Below are 27,996 nucleotides of genomic sequence, written 5' to 3'. Positions count from 1 at the left end.
ATTTATTACAGAGGTCTCTGTCTCATTCAGCAGTCTGCTTGAGGATGGCCTCCTCCCCATACTCTCCTTCACCACAGCTGATGCCTGGGCTTTTCCCCCGTGGATTTCTTCCTACCTCCCACACTACCTCCCCTTCTCCCAACCCCATCCCCTAGTCACATGTGGCTGCCATGGCGAAACTTGGGAAGACTGCTAAAAATCAAGGCGAGCTGAAGAAGATGGCCCCCTTCCCCAAGGAAGTAGAAGACAGTGAGGATGAAGACATGTCAAACGAGGAAGAAGAAAACAGTGGAGAAGAGGTCGTGGTCCCTCAGAAGAAGGGCAAGAAGGTTGCAGATACACAAGCCAAAAAAGCTGTTGTTGCCTCCACACCTACCAAGAAAGCAGTTGTGACTCCCTGTAAGAAGGCTGCTGTGACCCCAGCCCAAGAAAGTGGCCACCCCAGCCAAAGCTGTCCTCACACCAAGCAAGGAAGGAGCTAAAGCAAGCAGTCATGCCCTGCCTCCAAGGGGCATAAAATGGAAAGAATGCCAAGAAAAAGGACAGAGTCTGAAGAAGACAGTGAAGATGAGGATGATGAAGAATTTAAGTGTCCCTACCCCCACAAGCCTCCAAGGTGGAATAAGTTCTGTCTAAACAAGCCTCTGAGGAGGAAGAAGATGAGGAGGATGTGGAAGAGGAGGACAGTGAAGATGATGATGAGGAAGATGAGGATGACTCTTTAGAAGTAACAATGGATACACCCCTGCCAAAGGGAAGGCTAATGTAATGATGTCATGGTTTCTGTCCTCACAAAGTAATGGTTTCTGCTTTTTACTGGCCTTTTAGGCTTTCTGAACAGAAAATGTATTAGAGATGTCAAATTCTTGAGAATTGTATCATTTATTATGTATAGGGCATCATAAAATATTGTGGTTATCCTCTATGCCTAGAGCATACTCCCTCTATTTCTCTGTTGATAGAGAAATCATTCTTTCTCTTCATCAGGGCCCAGCTCTAGTCTCATCTTTCCCCCCATATCCTCCCTGACCTATACTACTGAAACTTATTCATGTTTCCTTGGGCCAAATTTTTTGGAATTCTTTTTGGACTAAATCACATTTTTCTGTAATATAATATTCATTTATTTGACATATATATATATATATATATATTAGGGTGCTTTAAATGTAAAAACAACTATCTGTGTGGGGGAATTTATATATATATATATATATATATATATATATGTATATATTAAGTTTAATTGACATTACTTCCATTTTCTCCAACACTTTCTCAAGTCTAGACATCAATAAAAGAATAAACCCTTAATTTGTGGAATATGCTTATTTTTCAGATATAAATGTGTGTACCAATAGTTTAACTATCAGCAACTGTTATCCATTAGATCTGGTTTCAGCACACTTTTGCCATTAGGTTATAAACTCCTCAAAAGCAAGAACTATGTGTTATTAGACCATTATAGACCCAAGCCTTCACACTTTGCACTCCACATTTTTTAAGGATAAAGCAATAAGATCTGGTATTTGATAATTAGGAACTCTCAATATANCATATATAGTAGGGTGCTTTAAATGTAAAAACAACTATCTGTGTGGGGGAATTTATATATATATATATATGTATATATGTATATATTAAGTTTAATTGACATTACTTCCATTTTCTCCAACACTTTCTCAAGTCTAGACATCAATAAAAGAATAAACCCTTAATTTGTGGAATATGCTTATTTTTCAGATATAAATGTGTGTACCAATAGTTTAACTATCAGCAACTGTTATCCATTAGATCTGGTTTCAGCACACTTTTGCCATTAGGTTATAAACTCCTCAAAAGCAAGAACTATGTGTTATTAGACCATTATAGACCCAAGCCTTCACACTTTGCACTCCACATTTTTTAAGGATAAAGCAATAAGATCTGGTATTTGATAATTAGGAACTCTCAATATAGAAATTCAGATTCCCAAATTTTATAAAATCTCATTATGGGGAAAACCAAAGGTGTTAACCTAAATATAAAATGTGGGCTCAGTGGGGTGGATAGGAGACAGGAAGGAACAACGGGTAAGACTTTACAAGCCATGGAACCAGGTTTAACTATAAGGGGAATGGCCGTTGACAGAAATGGCAGTTAAGCCTGACTAACTGTCACCCTGCCCTACCCAGCCTGGAATAGCTTCAGTTTATTATATACACACAATGAGGACTTTAAAGTACTAAAAACACACAGGGAAACAGTTTAATTATAATATAAGGGGATTAGAAAGGGGGTTAGGTGAAGCTATGACTAACTACCCAGGACTGGAGTCAAAAGGGGTAAGATCCTTAGCCAACCTAGTTACTGCCAGGTTTTGACAGCTTGGCTAAGAACCTGAGGAAGAGGGCTTGAATTTGGGGTCTCACAACTGTTCCAGAGATGTTTTCAGGATGCCAGGAGCCAACATCTGATGATCCAAATTAACCAGGTAGGGAGAGATGTCTGCAAGCTGTCCACCAGATCACTGGCCACTTCCCTACTCAGTGTTGACTTGCTGGATTGCTGTCTTCTCCTTTTCTCCTCCTTCACCACTCTCCAAGATCCCAGGGAATCAGGGTACAAACTCCACTTCCTCTGAGGTCTCCCAGGGTCAGTTACAGTTTGTCCCAACTACCATGGAGTCCATCTCAGAGAGAGCCAGGCACACTTCCTGCTTCCCCATTCCATTTGGAATTCTCAAGCCCTTCCTGTTAGGTCTCCTAAGTAATAACTAAGTAATCCTCCTCACAACAATCTTTAAGTTTAGATATTTGCCTCAGGCATCTAGAAGTTGAATAACTTCCTTATGGTGATATGCCTTGTATGTTAAAGGTAGGACATGAAACCAGGTCCTTTTCCTCTTGACTCTAAGACTAGCCTTATATCCTTAATGTTGCCTCTCATGTGACTTGCACATACATATTTTAAATTTTTTCACTGACATTATAGAATTCATTACATATGGGAGGGAGTACTAGAAAGAACTCTGAACCGAGACTTAAGAGTTGGATTCCCATTCTAGCTTTGCCAGTAATTGTGCTCTTGAGTAGTCACTGAAATCTCCCCAGATTTTGGTTTCTTCATATTTAAAAGGAAGCAAGTAGGATTGAGTAAATTATATCTTAGTTTTCTTCTAGCTCTGCAATTCTATGACTTATGATTGTGTGATTCAGGGAAATTACTTAACATTTAAATAATTTTTGATGCCTAAATACATTCCCAAGGCAATTGACAAGATATAAACATTTTAATATTACTTTTGTTATCATGCAAAACATACTTCCATATTATTCACTGTTGTAAGAGTATACTCATGCAAAACCAAAAAAATAAAATAAAACCATAAATACCCTGCTGTGAATGATAGGATGCTTTGATCTGCATCCATCCAACTCCAACAATCTTTCTCAGGAGGTAGATAGCATTCCTCATCATAAGACTTCTAGGATTGTCCCAGATCATCACATTGCTGACAGTTGGTCATTGTAAAATATTTCTGTTACTGTATACAGTGTTCTTCCCAGTCTGCTTATTTCACTCTGCATCAGTTCAAGCAGATCATTCCAGCTTTTTCTGAAATAATTTTGCTCATCATTTCTTATACCACAATAGTATTCTATCACCAACATGTACCACAATTTGTTAAGCCATTCCCCAAAAGGCGGACATCCCATTAATTTCCAATTCTTTAGCACTATAAAAAAGCTTCTTTAAATATTTTTGTACAAGTAGGTCCTTTCCCCTTTTATATTACTGTTTTGGGATATAGACCCAGTAATGGTATTACAGGATCGAAGAGTGTGCACAGGTTTATACCTCTTTGTGCACATACAAAAATATTTAATAAATTAAAATTATAAAAATTTTACAATTTATAAACACTTGTATATATGTGTATTTATATTAATACATTTCAGAGAGCCAATGTTTAAACATCATTTACTAGAATATTCCTGACTGTATCTCTTTTTTGCTTTGAAAGAATTACTAATAAATACCTGTCTACATATTGAATTGAATCAAAATTATTTGATCAAGTCATTATGATCATCATCATAACTGTTGCTTCTTCAAATCATTTTTATAGGATTGAGCTTGAAGTCATTCAGATAAAATACTCATTTCTTGATACTGCTCTTATATTTATTGCTCTATGGACTGTTATACAGATGGTTTAATTAAGTATTTGCTATTTGTCAGGATCTATACTTATAAAAACAAAGATTGAAATAATCAAAACTTGCAATGAAATTATCTTCTGATACCATGTCATAAAGGAACAAGAAATCTGGGCCTTGCCAGATTTCACTAATATTGCTATAAATTGCTCTGATGTTGCTCGTCCATATTGAATTGGAAGAATTTGTTGATCATTTTTCTAAGTATTTACCTTCTGAGGACTTGCTGATGAGTCTTAACTATTTGAACTCTTAATTTTCCAATTTTCCTATATTTATTCATGGTGTTATTGAGTCCTTTCCAATGCATTTCTGGTGGCAGGTGAAATAAAAGCAGTCTTGTACTTAAAGTGTTATTGCAGATGATATAATATTTGTTAAGGACTCTGTTCATGTTTAAGAGCTATTAACTATTATTAATAAACAAACTCATAGAGTATATTGAGTAGTTGTGAAGGATTGGGGGTCCTTGTAACTCACTCTTGGGGAAATATAAGCATATGTAAATACTACTCTGGAGTGGATTGAACTAAAGAGAAACTAAACCTTTTGAAGATTAGAGTTATAGAATTGTACTTATTCACGTAATCCCAGAATCCTTGTGGACCACAGATGTCATATATTTATGTCAGTAATTTAGATATAATTGCCTAGATGGACTTTTGGTTAATGACAATGGCTATAATATCATGAGTTCTTTCACAAAACTAAGACATGTTAGCGCTATTCATTGTCCAGCTTGTATTTCTCCATTTATATCATGTGGTTGCCATTCCAATAGACTGTAATTCAGTAACTGTAGTACAATCAGTCAACTAAAAATTGTAAGACACCCAAAGGGAAGATAGCGGTCTATTCACCAATAAACAGTGATGTCATATGCATGTGCAGTATAATCTTAAATTGCTTTGAAATATCAACCTAAAATTTAAATGTCATAAAATATTTATTTAAATGAAGGGAAAGACAGAGACAGAGAGAGACAGAGACAGAAAGACAGACACAAAGGCAGAGAGAGACAGAGAGAAACAGAGACAGCAATAGAGAGAAAGAAAGAGAAATGTGGAAATAGGAAAAAGACTGCAGCAGTTTTTTTTCCAACCTTAAGATTTTAGTTTAGTTTTTTTTTTTAATATCAAGTCAGATTAAAGGACAAGTTGAAAATTACATTATAAAACTATATCATCTTATGATTATATTTATAAAATTTATCACTAGAAAAATGCTATTACAATCATTTTAAATTATTTACATAGGTAGTTTCTTGAGATACATTTTTATTTCAAAATTAATAGAAAGAAAATCTAAGGGGCAGCTGGGTGGCTCAGTGGATTGAGAGCCAGGCCTAGAGATGGGAAGTCCTAGGTTCAAATTTGGCCTCAGGACACTTCCTAGCTATGTGACCCCAGACAAGTCACTACACCTCCATTGCCTAGCCCTTATTGCTCTTCTACCTTCAAAATAATACATAGTATTGATTCTAAGGCAAAAGGTAAAGTTTTTTTTTCAAACATTTATTAATATTCATTTTTAACATGGTTACATGATTCATGCTCCTCCTTTCCCCTTCGCCTCCCGCATTTCCCCCACCCATGGCCGATGCACATTTCCACTAGTTTTGTCATGTGTCCTTGATCAAGACCAATTTCCAAATTGTTGGTGGTTGCATTGGTGTGGTAGTTTCGAGTCCACACCCTCAATCATGTCCACCCCGACCCATGCGTTCAAGCAGTTGTTTTTCTTATGTTTCCTCTCCTGCAGCCCTTCCTCTGAATGTGGGCAGCGTTCTTTACCATAAATCCCTCAGAATTGTCCTGGGTCATTGTATTGCTGCTGCTACAGAGGTCCATTACATTCAATTTTACCACAGTATATCAGTCTCTGTGTACAGAGTTCTCCCAGTTCTGCTCCTTTCGCTCTGCATCAGTTCCTGGAGGTCTCTCCAGTTCGCCTGGAACTCCTCCAGTTTCTTATTCCTTTTAGCACAATAGTATTCCATCACCAGCATATACCACAGTTTGTTCAGCCATTCCCCAATTGAAGGATATACCCTCCTTTTCCAGTTTGTTGCCACCACAAAAAGCGCAGCTATAAATATTTTCATACAAGTCTGTTTATCTATGATCTCTTTGGGGTACAAACCCAGCAATGGTATGCTGGATCAAAGGGCAGGCATTCTTTTATAGCCCTTTGAGTATGATTCCAAATTGCCAGCCAGAATGGCTGGATCAGTTCACAACTCCACCAGCAATGCATTAATGTCCCAATTTTGCCACATGCCCTCCAGCATTCATTACTCTCCCCTTCTTTCATTTTAGCCAATCTGCTAGGTGTGAGGTGATACCTCAGAGTTGTTTTGATTTGCATTTCTCTAATTATTACAGACTTGGAACACTTTCTCATGTGCTTATTGATACTTTTGATTTCTTTACCTGAAAATTGCCTATTCATGCCTCTTGCCCATTTATCAATTGGGGAATGGCTTGATTTTTTATACAATTGCTTTAACTCCTTGTACATTTGAGTAATTAGACCCCTGTCAGAGTTTTTCGTTATAAAGATTTTTTCCCAATTTGTTGTTTCCCTTCTGATTTTGACTACATTGTTTTTGTTTGTACAAAAACTTTTTAGTTTAATATAATAAAAACCATTTAATTTACATTTTGTAATTTTCTCTAACTCTTGCTTGGTTTCAAAGTCTTTCCTTTCCCAAAGATCTGACAAGTAAACTATTCTGTGTTCACTGAACTTGTTTATAGTTTCCCTCTTTATATTCAAATTGTTCACCCATTCTGAATTTATCTTGGTGTAGGGTGTGAGATGTTGATCTAAACCTAATCTCTCCCATATTGTTTTCCAAATTTCCCAGCAGTTTTTGTCAAATATTGGATTCATGTCCCAAAATGTGAGCTCTTTGGGTTTATAATACACTGTCTTGCTGATGTCATTACCCTCAAGTCTATTCCATTGATCCTCCTCTCTATCTCTTAGCCAGAACCATGTTGTTTTGATGATTGCTGCTTTATAGTACAGTTTGATATCTGGTACTGCTAGGCCCCCTTCCTTCACATTTTCTTTCATTATTTCCCTTGATATTCTTGATCTTTTGTTATTCCAAATGAAATTTGTTATAGTTTTTTCTAATTCAGTAAAGAAGTTTTTTGGTAGCTTGATAGGTATGGCGCTAAATAGGTAAATTAATTTGGGTAGGATGTTCATTTTTATTATATTAGCTCGTCCTACCCATGAGCAATCAATGGCTTTCCAATTGTTTAGATCCAGTTTTATTTGTTTGGAAAGTGTTTTGTAGTTGTTTTCATATAATTGCTGTGTTTGTTTTGGTGGGTAGATTCCTAAGTATTTTATATTGTCTAGGGTGATTTTGAATGATGTTTCTCTTTCTACTTCTTGCTGCTTTAGTGTGTTGGAAATGTATAGAAATGCTGATGATTTATGTGCATTTATTTTGTATCCTGCCACTTTGCTAAAATTTTTGATTATTTCTACAAGCTTCTTAGTTGATTCTCTAGGATTTTTTAAGTAGACCATCATATCATCTGCAAAGAGGGATAGCTTAGTCTCCTCCTTGCCTATTTTGATACCTTCAATTTCTTTTTCTTCTCTAATTGCAACTGCTAGTGTTCCTAGTACTATGTTGAATAATAGAGGTGATAATGGGCATCCTTGTTTTACTCCTGATCTTATTGGGAAGGCTTCTAATTTATCCCCATTGCATATGATGTTTGTTGATGATTTCAGGTATATACTGTTTATTATTTTTAGGAAAGGTCCTTCTATTCCTATCCTTTTCAGTGTTTTCAATAGGAATGGATGCTGTATTTTGTCAAAGGCTCTTTCAGCATCTATTGAGATGATCATGTGATTTTTGTTTGTTAGGCTGTTGATATGGCCTATAATTTGGATGGTTTTCCTAATGTTGAACCAACCTTGCATTCCTGGTATAAATCCCCCCTGATCATGGTGGATGATCTTCTTAATTACTTGCTGGAGTCTCTTTACTAGTATTCTATTTAAGATTTTTGCTTCTATGTTCATTAGGGAGATTGGTCTGTAGTTTTCTTTCTCTGTTTTTGATTTCCCTGGCTTTGCAATCAGTACCATATTTGTGTCATAAAAGGAATTTGGTAGGACTCCTTCTTTGCTCATCATATTAAATAATTTGTATAGTATTGGGATTAGTTGCTCTTTGAATGTCTGATAGAATTCACTTGTGAATCCATCAGGCCCTGGCGATTTTTTCTTAGGGAGTTCTTTGATTGCTTGTTCAATTTCTTTTTTCTGATATGGGATTATTTAGGTATTCTATTTCTTCTGCTGTTAATCTAGGCAGTTTATATTTTTATAGATATTCATCTATATCTCCTAAATTGTTATATTTTTGCCATATAATTGGGCAAAATAGTTTTTAATCTTTGCCTTAATTTCCCCTTCATTATAGGTGAGGTCTCCCTTTTCCTCTTTGATACTATCAATTTGGTTTTCTTCTTTACTTTTTTTTCATTAGATTGACCAGTACTTTGTCTATTTTATCTGTTTTTTCAAAGTACCAGCTTCTAGTCTTATTTATTAATTCAATAGTTCTTTTAATTTTGATTTTATTAATTTCTCCCTTGGTTTTAATATTTCTAATTTAGTTTTCATCTGGGGGTTTTTTATTTGCTCGCTTTCTAATTTTTTGAGTTGCATGCCCAATTCGTTAATCTCTGCCCTCCTTAATTTGTTAAGATATGCACTCAAGGATATAAATTTCCCCCTGAGTACTGCCTTGGCCGCATCCCACAGATTTTGGTAGGATGTCTCATCATTGTCATTTTCTTCAATGAAATTGTTGATTGTTTCTATGATTCCTTCTTTGACTAATTGGTTTTGAAGAATCATATTATTTAATTTCCAATTAGTTTTTGATTTTCCTGTCCAGGTGTCCTTACTAATTATTATTTTTATTGCATTATGATCTGAGAAGGTTACATTTATTATTTCTGCTCTTTTGCATTTGTTTGCTATGATTCTATGCCCTATAACATGGTCAATCTTTGTGAATGTGCTATGTGCAGCTGAAAAGAAGGTGTATTCCTTTTTGTCCCTATTTATTTTTCTCCACATATCAACTAAATCTAATTTTTCTAGGACTTCATTCACCTCTCTTACCTCTTTCTTATTTATTTTTCAGTTTGATTTATCTAGATCTGACAGAGGAATATTTAGATCTCCCACTAGTATGGTTTTACTATCTATTTCCTTCTTGAGCTCTGCCATTTTCTCCTTTATGAATTTGGGTGCTATGCCACTTGGTGCATGCATATTGAGCAGTGTTATTTCCTCATTGTCAATACTGACTTTAATCAGGATGTAATGACCTTCCCTGTCTTTTTTAATCATATCTATTTTTACTTTGGCTTTGTCAGAAATCATAATAGCCACTCCTGCCTTCTTTTTCTCATTTGACGCCCAAAAGATTTTGCTCAAGCCCTGAACCTTAAACTTGTGTATGTCTACCCGCCTCATATGTGTTTCTTGTAGACAACATATGGTGGGATTTTGGTTTCTAATCCACTCTGCTATTTGCTTCTGTTTTATGAGTGAGTTCATCCCATTCACATTCAGAGTTATTATCTTCAGTTGTGCATTTGCTGACATTTTCGAATCCTTCCCTCTTCCTACCCCCTTTTTCCTTATACTTTTTCCTTTTAAAGCAGTGGTTTGCTATTGAGCCGCTATCCCTTATCCCCTCCCTTGATTAACTTCCCTTTCTACCCCCTCCCTTATTTTTCCCCCTCTTTTTGTTTTTAAAGGCCTTATGAATTCACTCCCTCTTCTCCCCTCCCTTTTTTTGACCTCCCCACTCCCCTGCTCCCCTTGGTTTATCCCTTCTAACTTTCTCAGAAGGGTTAGATAAGAGTTTTATTTCCCAATGGATAGTATAGCTACTCTTCCCTCTCTGGGTTGATTACACTAAGAGTAAGGTTTGATTATTACCTCTTAATGCTCTCTTCCTCTCCTTCTTATTATAGTATTTGTCCCCTCTCCCTCCCATGCCCTCTTTGTGTGTAATAGAATATCCTATTTTCTTATTCACTCAAGTTTCTCTTGGTGTCCCCTACTATTCACCCCCTCTTTCCCATCCCCCATGTCATCTTAGATTATTTAGTGTTCCACCCTCACCCTGTGAATTATTCTTCTGATTACTATAATAGTGAATATTATAATAGTGAATAGAGTTCACTACAGAGAATTATACATAACATTTCTCTACATAGGAATACAGATAATTAGATCTCACTGAGGCCCTTCAAAAGGCAAATTTAAAAATTATTAGTTTTCTTTCTTTCCACTCTGTATCTTATTTACCTTTTCATGTTTCTCTCGATTTTTGTGGTTGGATATCAAACTTTCCATTTAGCCCTGGTCTTTTCTGTGCAAATACCTGGAATTCTTCGATTTTGTTGAATGCCCAAACTTTCCCCTGGAAATATGTAGTCAATTTTGATGGGTAGTTGATCCGTGGTTGCAGGCCCAGCTCTCTTGCCTTTCTGAATATCGTATTCCAAGCCTTGCAATCTTTTAGCGTGGAGGCTGCCAGATCCTGTGTGATCCTGATTGGTGCTCTTTGATATTTGAATTTCTTTCTGGCTTCTTGTAAGATTTTTTCTTTTGCTTGGAAACTCTTGAATTTGGCAATTATATTTCTGGGTATTTTCTTTTCTTTATCAAATGTCGCAGGTGTTCTATGAATCCTTTCAATGTCTATATTGCCCTATTGTTGTAGGACTTCAGGGCAATTTTGCTGAATTATTTCTGTTAGTATGGAGTCCAGGTTTCTATTAATTTCTGGTTTTTCTGGAAGACCAATTATTCTCAAATTATCTCTTCTAGACCAGTTTTCTTGGTCTGTCACTCTCTCAGTGAGATATTTCATGTTTCCTTCTATTTTTTCAGTCTTTTGACTTTGTTTTATTTGTTCTTGTTGTCTTGAGAGATCATTAGCTTCTACTTGCTCAATTCTGGCCTTTATGGATTGATTTTCGGCTATCATCTTTTGGTTTTCGGCTATGATCTTTTGATTTTCGGCTATAATCTTCTGGTTTTCGGCCATAATCTTCTGGTTTTCGGCCATAATCTTCTGGTATTCCTTTACAATCTGGTCATTTCTGGTGTTCAATTCGCTTATCAGTTCATTTGGTTTCTGAGCCTCACTTTCCAATTGCAAGATTCTACCTTTTAAACAGTTATTTTCCTGCCAGATCTCTTCCATTTTCCTCAAAATCTCAGTTTTGAACTCTTCCATAGCTTGTGAGGAGTTTTCCTTATTTGAGGAGGGTCTGGATGTTTGATTTTTCTCCTCCTCTGTTTGCTCGGTTGTCTGGATTTTCTCTGTGTAAAAGTTGTCGAGTGTTAAAGACTTCTTTTTCTTGTTGTTAATCTTTCTCTTCTGAACTTCCTGAGACTGGGTAGCCATCGTTAGCCCAGCAGCTTCTCAGGTTTATCCTCGCACTCAGGGTCTGTCCGCAGTCAAGCCCCCTGGTGGACCCCCTTGCTTGATCCTCTGCCGGAGGTTTCTTTACAAGTCTCAGGGCGCTGCTTCCACAGTTGTATACCCGTCTGCACTGGTTCCCCACTCAGGGTTTCAGAGCTTTAGCTCGTGGCTGTATCTGCCTCCACCCACGTCTCCGCTCGGGTCTGGGCTCTGAGCCCGCATTCTGTGCCCTGCGTCCGCTCTCGGCGTCCTGCTCCCGCGCTCAGATTTTGTGTGCGTTCGTTAGCTTTTTGGGGTTCTAAATCTTTCTGCTCTCAGGAACAGGCCCTGGAGCTGCCAATGACTTGATGGGTGCCCCAAACTTGCTCTATTTCTTTTTAGCTGGCTTCGGCGCTATAGGTGTTGTGTGTGGAGGGGGTGGAGGTGGGGTGGTTGTTAAGCCCGCAATTTAGTGAGAGCTGTTTCACCCCTTTATAGCATGGAAATGCCTTGATTCCACGTACCTTCCACACTGTGCCCTGTTGTGGGGTTCCTCCATTCGTCTGGACTTTTTTTTTATGTCCCCTTGAGGAGTTTTGTGTGTTTTGGTCAGGAAAGGTTAAGAGCTGCTTCTTACTCTGCCGCCATCTTAACCCGGAAACGAAAGTTTGTTTTTTGTTTTTTTTTTAATAAGGATTGTAATGAAGCATTTCTGGATTGTTGGGATTATAGTTCTAGGATGACTTTGGGGGCATAAATTAGAGTAGGAACTGAGCTGGGAAATATAACCCCTGCTTATTAAGGAAGCAACAATTCTCAAGCATATCTCACTCTTGCTGCAAACTCTCTGCTTGGAATTGGCAGAAGGAATGAAGGGGAGAGATATAAGGAGAAAGAATGAATAAAAAGGCAAGAAAAAGTTGGGGTAAGGGGAAGAGGAAAGGGAAAGGAAAAAGGAGAAAGAGAAAATGGAAAAAAGGAAAAAGAGAGATAAGCAGGAAAAAGAAGAGGAAGTGAGACAGAAAACTGGGATGAGGGGGAGGAAAAGCAAAGGAGAAGAAAAAGGAAGAAGAGGGGAAAGAAAAAGGGTAGGAACATAGGAAGAGGTAAATTAAAAGAAGAGGAAAGGAGATGATTGAAAATAGGGAAAGAGGAAGAAGAGGGAGGCACAAGAATGTGGGAGAGAAGGGAAACAGAAAGAAGGGAAGATAGAATAAAAGAATGAACTTGAGACAAGTAGCTGATGATAACCAACTCTTCAAAGGTTATGACAAATGTATTTGTTTATTCAGTGTTTATTGGTAGACTATAGGAAAATTATGTCTTGGCTATAATCCAGTCATTTCTCATGCAGATTACATGACATCATCTGCAGTGATCACAGTGGTAAGAGGAGACAGTTGCTAGAAATTATGATCATTAACAGGTCTTTTTTCTCTTTCCCCCTTTTATTTGCCCCTTCACACATTCTTCTAGAACTCAGGAGTTCTTAATCTGGATTCTGTAAACTTGGTTTTTTTAATATTTCAATCCAATTTAATTCCTTTGCAATCCTATATATTTTGTTATACTCTTAAAACATTATTCTGAGAATTCCCTCCTTAGATTTCACCAGACTGGCAAATGTATTCATTATGCAAAAACAGTTTAATAATACCAGCTCTGCAATATTCTTGCCATTATTCTGATTGGATAAATTTCTCCAATTGCCATTCTAAGTATCATTTTCCATGTGTTTGGGGTGAAATGATGAAATGTCAGCTTTCTATGTTCTAAGTTCTTATAATTCTAGGCAGAGTAAATAGCTTTCTTGACTTCCATTTAGGAAGAATTTGGTTTAGATTGAACCTCAGATACTTTCTAGCTGTGTGACTCTTAGGGAATCACATTATATATCCCAGCCTTAGTTTTTTCATCTGTAAAATGGGAATGAGAATATCTCTGGAACTTAAATCAAATGGTTATTGCAAAGATCAAACAGATAAGATATATAAATGACTTTGCACAAAATTAAATGCTACATGATTCATTGCTACCATTATTAGTAGAAAAGACTGATCAGGAGACCCTAGACACCTTGATGAAGTTAAACCATGAGACAGTTAGGGAGAAGAATTTTAATTATGTCTCAGATAGGTACACAAATTACCATCTGCGATTCTGAATGTGGGAAGTTACCATTTATTATGTACTTTTAACCCACTCATTCAAATCTCATTGAGGTAAATGATTAAGTTTGTGAATTGAGGGGTACTTCAAGTGGGGCAGATTATAAGAAATGAGTCAAGCATTTCCTATAAAGGGGATAAAGAAGTGTTAGGATTCTGTTAAAGATGTCCAGAGAAAGCTGAACACAGAACATAGACCAGAGAACTGAGAGTAGACCGATCCCAGATCTGATAGCAACATCAGAAAGAAGAATGTTCATGTTTTGTTTGAGGTGATAGTGGGTTATTCTCTAGACATCCTGAAAAAAGATAAGAGTTGAAGATGTGAGATTAGAATTCAAAAGAGTGGTAAGCCTATCCATGAATATTGATTTTGAAGGACTATTCCAAAGATAGTAGCCTGGGAAATATAGTTGAGGAGCTTTCTGGCCAGAACAAGAGCAAGAGTCCCTGGATCCTAATTTTCTCCATCCTATCTAGTAGAGGAGGAAAATAAAAATAAAAATAAAAATAAAAAATTCAAATAGCATTTTATGTTAAATATAGTGTCTAAAAGTTCCAAGGGGTAAGAAGTAGATTTCCAAATGATATCAAATGCTATTCTGTCCTGAAAGGGACACCAAAATACAGAGTAAAATAATTTTTGCCCCAATTGGAAAGGAGATGATCCTTTAGTCTTACAAAGAGGTTTTGAAGACTTTTTTCCTAATTATATTCTTTTCTGCACTGTTTATTTCATCTTTATTATGGCTTTACTCATTGTTATGTGTACCACATCCCTTCTTGCTGGTCTATAAGCTCTACATGGGTGTCAGATCATCCAGTGGTTGTCAATAACCCTTCCTCTAAAAATTAAATGCACAAGTAAACCCAGCCACTGACCAATCATACTAGACAAAATTGAATATTCAAGGTTTTCATCATTACATGCAGTGCAAAGTATGGAAGAAAAGTTAGAAGGTAAATTCTTTGATCACACAGCCAGCTTTTTATTTTGTCACCAGGCCTAGTTCAAACCTTAAAATAATCTAAGTATTTAATAAATGCTTATTAAACGATTAAGAACTAAATACACTTCCTAAACACTCTCCCCTGTTACCCTAATACCTTTGAAGGGAAAGGTGCATTCTGATGTCTTTCTCCCAGGTGACCTCTTTTCTCTTTCTCTTTTCTGACTTTTGGTAATCTCATTTATCCCCATGATTCTGTCACCTCCACACCGATGATTCCCAAATATAAATATCACAAGATTAAGAGTCATATTATATTTTCATTTGGTGCATAGGTTGCCATAGAAATGTATGTGTGTATAATGTAGAAAATCATCATCATCATATGATTAGCCTCCTGAAAATGTATCTCTTTAAAAAATATTTTTCCTAATAGTATGGGAAAAATTAGGTTTAAATTAACATCTTATACCCTATACCAAGATAAATAAGAAATGAGTATATGACTTAAATATAAAGACTGAAATCATAAATAAATTAGGTGAACATAGAATAGTATACCTGTCAAATCTGTGGGAAAGCAAAGAATTTAAGACCAAGCAAGAGATAGAGAATATTGCAAAATGTAAAATGAATGACTTTCATTATATCAAAATAAAAAGGTTTTGTACAAACAAAACCAATGCAACCAAAATTACAAGGAAAGCAACAAACTGGGAGAATATTTTTAACAAAACTCTCTGACAAAGGTTTAATTTCCCAAATATATAAGGAACAAAGTCAAATTTACAAAAGTTCAAGTCATTCCCCAATTGATAAATGGTCAAGGGACATGAATAGGCAGTTTTCACAAGATGAAATTAAAACTATCAATAAGCACATGAAAAGGTGTTCTAAATTCCTCCTGATCAGAGAAATGCAAATTAAAACAACTTTGAGGTACCACCTTACACCTAGCAGAATGGCCAATATGGCAGCAAAGGAAGGTGATAAATGTTGGAGGGGATGTGGCAAAATTGAGACACTAATACACTGCTGGTAGAGTTGTGAATTGTCCAAACATTGTGGAGGGCAATTTTGAACTATGCACAAAGGATATTAAAAGAATGCCTATCCTTTGACCCAGCCACACCACTGCTGGGTTTGTACCCCAAAGAGATAATAAGGAAAAAAAATCCTGTACAAAAGTATTTAAAGCCAAGCTCTTTGTGGTAGGAAAAAATTGGAAAATGAGGGGGTGCCCATCAATTGGGGAATGGATGAACAAATTATGGTATCTGATGGTGATGGAATACTATGGTGCTAAAAGGAATAATGAACTGGAGGAATTCCATGTGAACTGCAATGACCTCCAGGAACTGATGCAGAGTGAAAGGAGCAGAACTAGGAGAACATTGTACACACATTCAAATGTAAAGAACTTTTCTACTAGCAGCAATGCAATGACCCAGGACAATTCAGAGGAACTTGTGAGAAAGAATGCTGTCCACATCCAGAGAAAGAACTGTGGAAATAGAAATGCATTAGAAAAATAGGTGATCAATAATATAATGTGATAGGGATATGATTGGTATTTTGATGTTAAAGGATTGCACTACTGCAGATATGAATAACATGGAAATAGGTTTTGAACAATGACACATGTATAGCCCAGTGGAACTAATTGTTGGATTTTGTAGTGGGGAGGAAAGACACGGGGGAGAGGATCATGAATCATGTAACCATGGGAAAATATTCTAAATTTAAAAAGGGAAAAATTATTTTTCTTCCTAGATTTACACTTTGATATAATTTTTAAAGATTGTTTTTGACATTTTCAATCCATGCTTTCTCACTCCTTCCCCTGCCTTACCCCTACCCAAGAAGACAAGGTAATATAATATAGGTTGTACATGTGTTATCATGTAAAAAATGTATACACACACATATATGTATATATATTATGTTGTCATGTTGGGAAACAAAACTCATATTACATACACTAGAGAAAAATTCATAGAAAAGAATGGTATGTTTCAATCGGCATTCAGACTATCAATTTCTTCTATGGAAGTGGATAGACTTTTTTTTTTTAATTATGAGTGACTTGGAATTTTACAGGATCCTTCCTTTGCTGATAATTGTTAAATCCTTAACAATTGATCATTGTACACTATTATTGTTACTATATATAATATTCTCAAGATTCTACTCACTTCACTTTGCATGAGTTCATATAAGTATTTTCAGGATTTGTTTTTTGTTATCATTTTGTATGTCATTTCTTATGATTCAACAGTACTTCATTACAATTACATCACAACTTATCCAGACATTCTTCAATTGATGGACATATTTTTACCTTCCAATTCTTTGCCACCACAAACATAGCTGCTATAAATATTTTTGCATAAGTAGGTTATTTTCTCTTATCTTTAATCTCTTTGGGATACAGACCTAGTAGTGATATTACTGAGTCAAAACAAATCCAAATTTCTAACTTTTTTTTTTTTGCTAATAGCATTACCATTCACCTAGTCTTCCATGTTCAAAATCCTATTAATTTTTATTTTTGATTCATTTTTTCTCTTCACTCTAACATCTAATTAGTTATTTTTAAATAATATTTTATTTCCCCTCAAATACATGTAAAATAATTTTAAATATTTTTTAAGTTTGAACTCCAAATTTGCTTCTCCCTCCTCACATATCTCCCTGTTATAGCAAGCAATCTGAAATAGATTTTGTACGTGCATTCATGTAAAATATTTTTCCATATTAGTCATTTTGTGGAGGATAACTCAAAACTAGTATTTGTCAATCTGCATTCAGATTCCATCAGTTCTTTCTCTGTAAACAGATGACATTTTTCATCTTGTGTCCTTGGATTGTCTTGGATCATCACTGTATTGTTGAGATAGCTACATCATTGACAGTTCTTTTCCACATTATATTGCTGTTTTTGTACATAAAATCTTCCTAGTTCTTTTTATTTCATTTTGTATCAGTTAATATGCCGTCCCAGTATTTTTTCTGAAACTATTCTCCTTGTCATTTCTTATAGCACAATAGTATTCCATAATCCAAAACTTGTTCATCTATTCTCCAGTTGATGGAAATCCCCCCTCTATTGCTAATTCTTGCTTACCACGAAAAGAGCAGCTATAAATATTTTCATACAAATATGTCCTTATCCCTTTTACTTGTTCTCTTTAGATACAGATTTAATAGTCGTACTGCTGGATCAAAAAGGTGTAGTATAATTTTAAAGGCTTTTGGGCATAATTCTAAATTGTCCATCAGAATAATTAAATCTGTTTGCAACTCACTAACAGTACATTAGTGTCCCAATTTTTCCACATCCCATCCAACATTTATTACTTTATTTTTCTATTATATCAGCTAACCTGATAGGTGTGAGGTAGTACATCAAATTTATTTTAATTTCTATAATCAAGAGTGACTTAGAATAGTTTTAATATAAATGGAGACAGTTTTGATTTCTTCATCTGAAAAATGCCCATTCATATCCTTTGGTCATTTATCACCCAGAAAATGACTTGTAGTCTTATAAATCTGATGTAGTTCTCTACATATTTGAGAGGTGAGACCTTTATCAGAAATACTTGCTGTAAAATTTTTCCCCCAGCTTTCTACTTTCCTTTTAATTTTGATTTTATTGGTTTTCTTTGGGCAAAATATTTTTAATTTAATATAATAAAAAATTATCTATCTGACATCCTATAATACTCTTTACATCTTATTTGGTCCTAAAAGTCTTCCCTTTTTCGTAGATCTAACAGGTAAGCTATTCCATGCTCCCATAATCTGCTTATGGTTTCAACATTTTTATGTAAATTATGTATCCATTTTGATTTCATCTTGATATAGTCTGAGATGTTGATCTAGACCCAGTCGCTAACATACTGTTTTCCAGTTTTCTTAGTGTTTTTTTAAATCAAATAATAAGTTTTTGTCCCCAAAGATTGGATCTTGAGATTTATCAAACAGTATATGGTTTGTTACTATTGTGTATCTAATCAGTTATTAAGACATACTGATTCTTGCTCCGTTACAAATATCTCATTTCTATTCCTACTATTAACCACTATTATTGAGGTTCCCATCCCTTCTTCTCTGGACTATTTCAATAGTAAATAGAAAATTTTTAGAATTTCTTCCCTTTGTTTCTTTGTCCATTCTTTCTTTATCTTCAGGTACTGAATCCACATCCTCAGGTATGGAAAAATCTGCAAGGTGTGATTGATAAGTCTCAGTAATACTAGAACATCCATGGAACATAAAAGAGGTACCACTGGAATGGAGAAGTGCAATTGTTATCCCAATTTTCAAAAAGGAAAGAAAACAGTCTCCAAGTATAGGTGAGTAATTTGACTTTCATTCTGGAAAAAATCCTAAAATGTATCATTAAGAAAGGTTTTACACAAATAGAAGGAAAACTGTTCACAAAAATCCAGGATGGCTCCATCAAGAACAATTCATGCCAGGCTAACTTTATTTTTGATTGAATTACTATTTTGTTAAATTAGTGTGGGATGTTGTAGAATTTACCCCAATGTTACCATATCTTATGAGTCATTATCTCACAATATATTTTTGGAGAAGTAGGAGAACTGTAGACTGGATGATAATGTAAATAGTTGAATTTAGAATTGGCTCCATGTCAATGAGGTATGTGGTCTATAGTTTACTACTTCAACTATTATATTTGGCCCAGGATTTTTTAACATGCTAATCAATCGTCTGATTTAAAGACATTGTTGGCATTATCATCAAATTTTTAAATGACACTCTTGCTAAATGTGGTGAATTTTGAAGGAACCAGAAAAGCCTAGCTCCCACAAAAAACTCTAGCAATGATACAAATAGAGTAACAGGTTGAATTATGATCAGGAAATGCAAAGGGAAACCAATGATTTAATTCAGCCCAGAACTGCACAACAGGATATCCACAAATTTGTGGACACTAAGGAAAGGACACATCCAGAAAAGACGATAAGTCCAATGCTCAGAAGGCTCCCAGCTTAGACAAGATATGCTATAAAGTCAGCCAAAACCAAAGTTCTGTGCATTAGGAAGCAGGAGTACTAAAACATGCCAACAATTAATCTTTACCATGATCAGATACTTGAAGCCAGCACATTGAAATTGAATTGAAGATAGGAACCATCAAAGATAAGATGGGGGCAGGTAGGACATGCAACAATCTTTGGGTCCTGAAAGTTTTCACTGGCACTCTGAATCCAAAAATTTGCAATGTTATTTAATTGTAAGATGTAAGAGGGCATGAAATCCTCCAGCAATGAACAGAATTACCATTGAAAATTAAAGCCTGTGATAGAAAGTTAAATATATATATATAGATATATGCAATAAATATACACACTATATTCACATTTATATATCCTATGTACAATGCACATGTGTGTATACAAACATATGTATATTTTATATATAATATATTATGTAGAACTGGACCTCTAAATCCCTGAAAGAATATTCCATTTTAGTAACTAAGGAGTCAGACATTCAATAAAAGAAGATGCCAATGATAAAGAAATTTTATGGATACAATAATACCCAAGACAAACAAAGAAGATGACAACCCCAAAACAAATAGAAGTAGAGCCTCTGATTAAATAAGATTTTATCAAAAGGACAAGAATTCTTTGGAAAATATTATAAATATAATGTCAATGAAGTGAAAACTCTAGAGCAGATGTTGACCTTTTTACTTACCTCTTTGGCAATGGGATTAAGCATATTAATCTTTCTTCAAATTTATTTTTGACATCTACTGGATTACAAACAAACCAATTATGCTGGAATACAGTTTTCACAATACTAAAAGAAAAACTCTACAGATTCTAGATTAAGAATCCATACTTTGCCACAGAGATGTCAAACTTGCATCACACAAAATTTCTGAATGCACATCAAACTAGATTAAAATGTAACTGATAAATGTTTAACAAAACAAATAAAAATACAATAGCAGATAGATATGGTCAATTTGTGATTTATTATTTGACACGAACGTTCAGTGATCCATTTCTAATTGAGTTTGACACTCCTACTCTAGAAGAAAGAATAGGAATAAGAATAAACAGAAGATGATAAATGTTATCTGAGTAAAAGTTTCCCTGAAAAACATAAGAGTTTTAACAAAATTACAAACATGGAAATATGTATTAGGTGATAATATATGTACAACCTATATATTATTCCCTAGCTTCTTGTAGAGAGAGGAGGGTTGGCAGGGAGAGAAAGAGTACCCGGATTAAAAAATATCAGAAAATAAAGACTAAAGATTTGTATTGATGTGATCTGGAAAAAATAAACTTTTATTTTAATAAAAGGAGGAAGAATAAAAAACAATAGAACAAATCAATAACTCCCTGAGACAACAAGAAATTCTACAACTATCAGAAAAATATAGTTATCTTCTATCAGAAATATATGATCTGGAAAACAAGACAAAGGATGATAATTTTAGAAATGTGAACTATCTCATAATAATGACCCTCCCCAAAAAATCATAGTTTAAGATTATCATTACCTTTTATCTATATTGATATTATCATTATTATCATTAATTGTTATCATTATTATCATTACTATCATTAATTATTAATAAAAATCAACCATATTTATTAAAACTAGGGTTCAAAATATAAATAGAAAAATTCTACTGGTCATTTATGAAAAGGTCCGAAATGAAAACCCTAAGAAATATTGCAACCTAAATATAGATCTTTCTTGCCAAAAGAAACAATACTGCAAGCAGTTAGAAATAGAGTTTAAGTATAACTAATCAGTTAAAACTCACAAAATCCAGTGGTTGCCATTATAAAATATATGGGATCTTGGAATATAGTATTACAAAAGGCAACATATTAAAGCATTGAAACAAAAATAATTTAGTTGATATATATTAAATTCAATAGGGAAATAGATAGGAACAGAAAGTGTTGAAAACAGATTAAAGGAGTGGGTCAAATGAAAGAGAGATGAGATATAAGCAAAATAAACTCCTTTGAAAGGTGAATGTGAACTAAAAATAAAATGCAAGAATCTATGATTGAAGTATGGGTAAAAGAAAAAAGAAGAGAGGAGTAGTCAAGAAATACATTGCCTCAATTATATAATACTCTAGTTAAGCACTTATCTCTTTCACAATCTTCACCTTTGAAAAGAATAACATAGGAGAGAAAGAGGGAAAATTTTTTAAAAGATAGAATTTAAGGAAACTTTTATCTATATAGATAGAATGAACTTAAAGGAAAAAAGAATACAGTAGAAAGCAGAAGCTTTACAAGAAACATCCTTAAAATATAAAAATTTATACAGTTAATAAGAGTTTTGAGCAAAATCCATTTGAATTCAGATGAACTCACAGAAATACAACCAGTGATCATGATATCAACAAGGAAATTATAAAAACAGATATACTACATTTGTTTTAAGGAATTGTAGGTAAGGAATTAATGTCATTATTTTAAATACATGTACCAAATGACAGCTATTGAATACTTAAAAAGTTAATTCAACTGCTAGGAGAGATTGAATGCTTTGCTGTTTTGTTTGGGGACATCAACTTAAACCTTTCTGAACTGGATAAATCCAACAAAAAATTAATTAAAAATAATTAAAAACCTAAACAATATTACATAAATTGCATAAAATATAGAGTTCTGGTGTTCACTGAACTAAAAGTAATATTCATATTTTTCACTGTTAATAGGACCTTTATAAAAAAATAATCATGTATTAGTGCATAAAAACTCAGAAAATTAAACACATTCTTTATTGGTAATAAAATGCTATGCAATAAAACAATAGAAGAAAGGATTAAAATTGGAGATGAATTTAATCCTAAAAAAGTGATGGATTAAAAACAAATAAAAATAATAATGTCATGAAAACAAATAAAAACAATAAAGAAATCTACCAAAATTTTTTTGATATATTCAAATTAATCCTTGGGAGAAAGTGTATCTCTTTGAATGCTTTATTAATAAAGTCATAAAAAACAGATTAATGAATTGAACAAAAACTATAAAGCAACAAATATAAACCAAAATAGAAATTCTGAAACTAAATAAAGCAAAAAAAAATGATTGAACTAATAAAAGTAGAATCTGTTTAAAATAACTAACTATATATTTACCTACTATTATTCAAAAGGAGAGTAAAAAACATGGACATCTCTTTAATTACTAGATAAGAAAACCTGCATGAACTGAGATTAAGGGTCTGGGGAATGCCCATAAGAGACAGAAGCTGGAAAGTGAGAAAGTGACTGAACTTATGAATGCTATATTCAACTTCAATTCCAGGTCATTATGTCAATTTGTTTTGCTTGACAATATATATTTGCTATGAGATGGATGGAGGATGAAGATTATGGATGGTGACTGACATTTTTAAAGGACATCAAGAGAATCTTTTTATTGTATAGAAGTGAGAAAAGAAGTGTAGAGTGGAATGCAATTAGAATAATTTGTAGATACCTCATTAAACTGATAAACATGTGTGAGTATATGCATAGGTTATAGTTCTTTTTTTAATGTACATAAAAGAAGTTGACAATTTCTTAAATAATTTCCTACTTTTTGAATCATGGAATGTTAAATTTTGATGAATGTAAGTTCCCAATAAAAATGAAAATTTGAATTACAAGAAAATAAAACAAAAACATAAAAGGTAAACACTGGTGCCTAAAGAAGTCCTTGAAGGACATATGGTGGGGGAAAGAGAAGGAGGTTATCTTTACTGAAATTCAAACTTGATTTTGTCTAATGTGTTATATCCAACAGAATGTTTTAGTATTTTCATTTCTGCTATACATTCATAGCCACATGCATTGTCTCAAATTCCCTAAGCAGGGAGCAAACATCATTCAATTAATCCACAAGGATTTAGTGCCTATTATATGTCAATCACTATGTTAGATGCTGGGAATAGAAAATTCAGAAGACTCAAATTCCAAGAGTGACATAATCATTGTCTGAAAGGAATTTTAAATTCTAATGAAGGGGAGAAAACTGCATATTATATATATGTATATATATATATATGTGCATATATATATACAGCATAAATATAAAGCTAGTAGATACAAAATACACATATATAGTTAAGTACAAGATAGTTTTAGAGGGAGGGCACTAGTTATTTAATATCAGGAAAGGCTTCATGCAAAAGATAATGCCTGAGCTGTGTTTTAAATTTCTCCATGTTAAAAATGAATGATTTTACCTTCTTTATACTCTAATACCTCAAGACTGATTACCCTTCACCAAGGAATATTTTCACTCTTTTTATGGCATAGGAAATATTTGGGTAAAGTCACTGTTGCCAAACCCCAACCTTGCCTCTGACTTAGCTCTCACAAGACAGGAATATAGTCAAACATTTCACTAATACTTGAGATATTCTCAATCTTTTAGGACCTTCTAGAGTTTACTTCCTCTGAAATAGCCTTTGGAAACCCAGGGCAGTCTGTCCTATGGTGTCTCTTTCAGATGGCAAAGTAAGATTATAATGGACATTCTGTATCCTACACAGGGATATAAGAAATAAGCTGCTTTAGGTTAAGATATGGGCACATATAACTTGGAATAGATTAATTTTATAGCAGTTTGATTTCACTATGGGAGACTGAATAAGCAGAGCTCTGAACTTGTAGTAAAGCAAACTTGAACAAATGATCTCAGATGCTTAAATACACATATTCTGTCCTCAAAGGTTTTATTTTCACCAATCTAAACATCTCTCATTCTTCCTAAGTCTCAAATAAGAAATTCATAAAACACTTTCATAGTGTTTTTTGGTGTTGTTTTTTTTGATAACTCAAGGTAGCTTAAACATTTTTTGTTGTGTGAATTCAATTTAAATCTGTGATACATAAAGATCCTATGATCAAGATATAATATGGCAAGAGCAGGTGGGTTTTATTTTATTTTAAGCATGCATATTCATTCGCATAAAAATGCAAAGACTCAGAAAGAGTCCTAAAGCAAAATGGTCTATATTTGGCATTATATATACTTGATTTAAAAGTTTCTCTCTCAGTACAAAAATCAAAATAGAGAAATTCATGAGTAGCTTTATTTTGGTAGGGGTTGAGTTTTTAGTCAGTAAAATTATCATTATTCTATTATTATCATATATTATTATTGCACAATAATATATTTTCATATCATTTCAACAGGGAGAGGTTGTACAACTAGGTTAAAGATATCAAATCTCTAACAGGAATATGAATAAAAATAGTATTTTATTATTTTGTCATTTAAGGAATACAATCATGGCCAATGAGGGGAGAGCATAGTTACATAAAGTTATCCATATATAAATACAAAGATGGTCACAGAGATGATGCACTGGTCTGAGATAAATCATTGTATTTCATTCCTTGGAGATAATATTGCAATAGAAGTTTCAAAATTCCCACTAAAAATTTAAATCATAGAATTCTAGATTTAGAAGGGTTCTCCAAGGCCCTTCCCTTCCCTAATTTGATTGAGAGAAAGCTTCTGCAGGGGTCTGCCTGTCTCTTAGACCTTGCTTAAACACCTCTCTCTCCCAGCTCTCTACCAACTCATTCCCCTTTAGAAAAGCTCTAAATATCACAATGGTTATTTTTTTCTTTTCATTAAGCTGAAATCTATCTTTTCCCCCTCATTTTTAGGATCTATAAAGACTGTAGATAACTGATAAATACTTGTTGAATTGACTTAATGAATCTCCCTTATTATCAGGTATCTGGAAACAACTATCATGTCTCTCCCTAATTCTTCTTCTCTTTTCTTCTCTTTTCCCTTCTAGGTTAATCACCTCAGAGACTTTCAGCTATTCTTAAGGTGACATGTTTTTATGCCTCTGCCCTGGTCCAACTGCCTTCCTTTAGTCTTTATCTCTCAAGGTTTCCCTTAAAATATCATATCCATATGTTCTAGATATAATACCCCAGATCTGGTCTCACCAATACAGAAGACTTCTGGATTGTCATCTCCCTTTGATCTAGAATATAATTCAATTAATGCAAGTGAGGCAAACAATGAGTTTTTTAGACAGCTAGTAATTATTAATCAGATATTATGTGCCAGGCACTTTGCTAAATACTAAAGATATAAAGAAAGGCAAAAAAAGTCCCTGTTTTCAAAGAGTTCACAGTCTAATAAGAGAGAACATGCAAATAACTGTAAATGTGGAATAAGTTGTAATAATGAGCAAAAAGGATTACTATTAAGAGGGATCTGTGAAAGCTCCTTGCAGAAAAGAGGATTTTAGCTAAGACTTGAAGGAATTTATGAAAAACTAAAAGGTAGAGATGGGGAGAAAGAGAGTTCCAATTATAATATTTAACCAGTGAAAGCACTTAGAGTCAAGAGATGTGTGAGTAACAGTAAAGCCAGTGTCACTAGACCACATAGTATTTGGAGGAGAGTAAGGTGTTAGAAGACTGAAAAAGAAAAAGTAACCTGTTTTGAAGGTTTTAAATGCCAAAAGTAATTTTATATTTGATCCTAGAGGTAGCATGGATCTAGCAGAGTTTACTGAATGGGGAAGGGAAGTAGGGGGTGATATAGTCAGACCTATGTTTCAGGAATATCAGTTTGACCACTGAATAGAAGATGGAGTGTTGCAAGGAGAGAAATGAGGCATAGAGGCCAATTGCATGCTAATACTAGAGTCCAGTCATAAGGAAAAGATATTCTTTTGAATGCAACATTAAGAGAAAAGATAATAGTATATACAAGAGATGTTAAGAAGGTAGAATTGGCAGGACTTAATAACTGATTAAATATGGAGGAGGGAGAGCGTGTGAAAAGTTGATAAGGACACCTACCTAGTGAGCTTGGTTGTCTAGGATGATGGTGGTATCCTTGATAGTAAAGGAGGCGTTAGGAAAAGGGGAGGATTTGAATTAAAGATGAGTACAGTTTTGGACACGTTGAATTTAAGATGTCTACAGGACTCATAGTTTGAGATTACTAATAGGCCATTAGAAGAATGAAAGAAGAGAGAACAGGGCTAGATGAGTAGATCTGAGCATCAACTTCATAGAGATGATTGTTGAAATTATGAAATCCGATAATACCACCAAGGGAAATAAAATGGAGAGAAGAGGAGAAACGGTCCAGGACAAAGCCTTGGGGGACCTTGACAGTTAGTAGGCACGTCCAAATGAGGGTCTAGCAAAGAATATCGAGAGGCAATCAGGCAGGTAGGAGCAGAAACAGGAAAGAATATTATCTGGCTGGGCTGGGCTGCCTTGGGAGCGGGGACAGAGGCGGAAAGGGTTGTGTGTGACCTTTATGCTGCGGGTCCCTCCGCCCTTCTGCTGCCTCAATCCACTGCCGCCTCTGGCCACAGGAATCCACCACCCACTCCACTGACTCTCCTTTGGAGCTTTCACACCAGAGAACCAGAAAGATAGATTTCGGCACATCTGTTGCCCTGAATGAGAGATTCCAAGGAGGGAAAGCATTTGGCTTGCTGAAAGCCCTGCAGGGTAGGAGACTAGAGGAAATTACTAGGGAATGTCTCTGTTACCAGAAGTAAAAGGTGAAGAAAACCTAGAAGAAATGATTGAGTCTTCAAGAAGTATATGGAATTTGACCTGAATAATAAGGAAAAATTGACTTAATGTCCCTGAAACCGATGATGGAGAAATTGGGGGTCCCAGAGACCCATCTGGCGATGAAGAAGATAATCCCTGAGGTGACAGATGGGGACAGTGATGCCATTTCCTACCAGGACTTTGTGAATATGATGCTTGGAAAATGTTCAGCGGTCCTCAAGCAAGTCATGATGTTTAAAGGAAAAGCTAACGAAAGTGCCCCCAAGCCTGTTGCACCCTCCCCCAAGGAGCCCCAGGCCAGTCTGCCCCGAAGCCCTTGATCTGCCTGCCTTCCTGCTTCCCAACCTAGCACTCAGTCGGGATTCTTGTGTCTCTTTAAGACTTTTCTTGTTTATTCCTTATTGCTTTGTGTTTTGTGTTTGCTCCTTGTTGGTCTGTTTTTCTTTCATTTTTTAAATTAGAAAGTTTTAGTGATTTTTTAAAGGCACAAACTTTAGGAGTTAGAAATGGGAGGAATCCAGTACCGTTGGTCCCCTCCCTTCTTTTGCAGAAGGTTTCCTCTAACTTGAGATGAATGTTGGGGTATCACTGATGTCAAACCAATACCCAT

General features: G+C 34.8%; 1 pseudogene; it reads left to right on the top strand.

Moving 5' to 3' along the window:
• The first annotated feature begins 170 nt into the window (after positions 1–170).
• On the top strand, positions 171–27,706 carry LOC123241714 (annotated as a pseudogene).
• Positions 27,707–27,996: the final 290 nt, after the last annotated feature.

The sequence above is a fragment of the Gracilinanus agilis genome, chromosome 3 (genome assembly GCF_016433145.1).
Source record: "Gracilinanus agilis isolate LMUSP501 chromosome 3, AgileGrace, whole genome shotgun sequence".
NCBI lineage: Eukaryota > Metazoa > Chordata > Mammalia > Didelphimorphia > Didelphidae > Gracilinanus > Gracilinanus agilis.
Note: the sequence above shows the minus strand (reverse complement) of the source record. Positions and strands in the feature narration are given on the sequence as shown.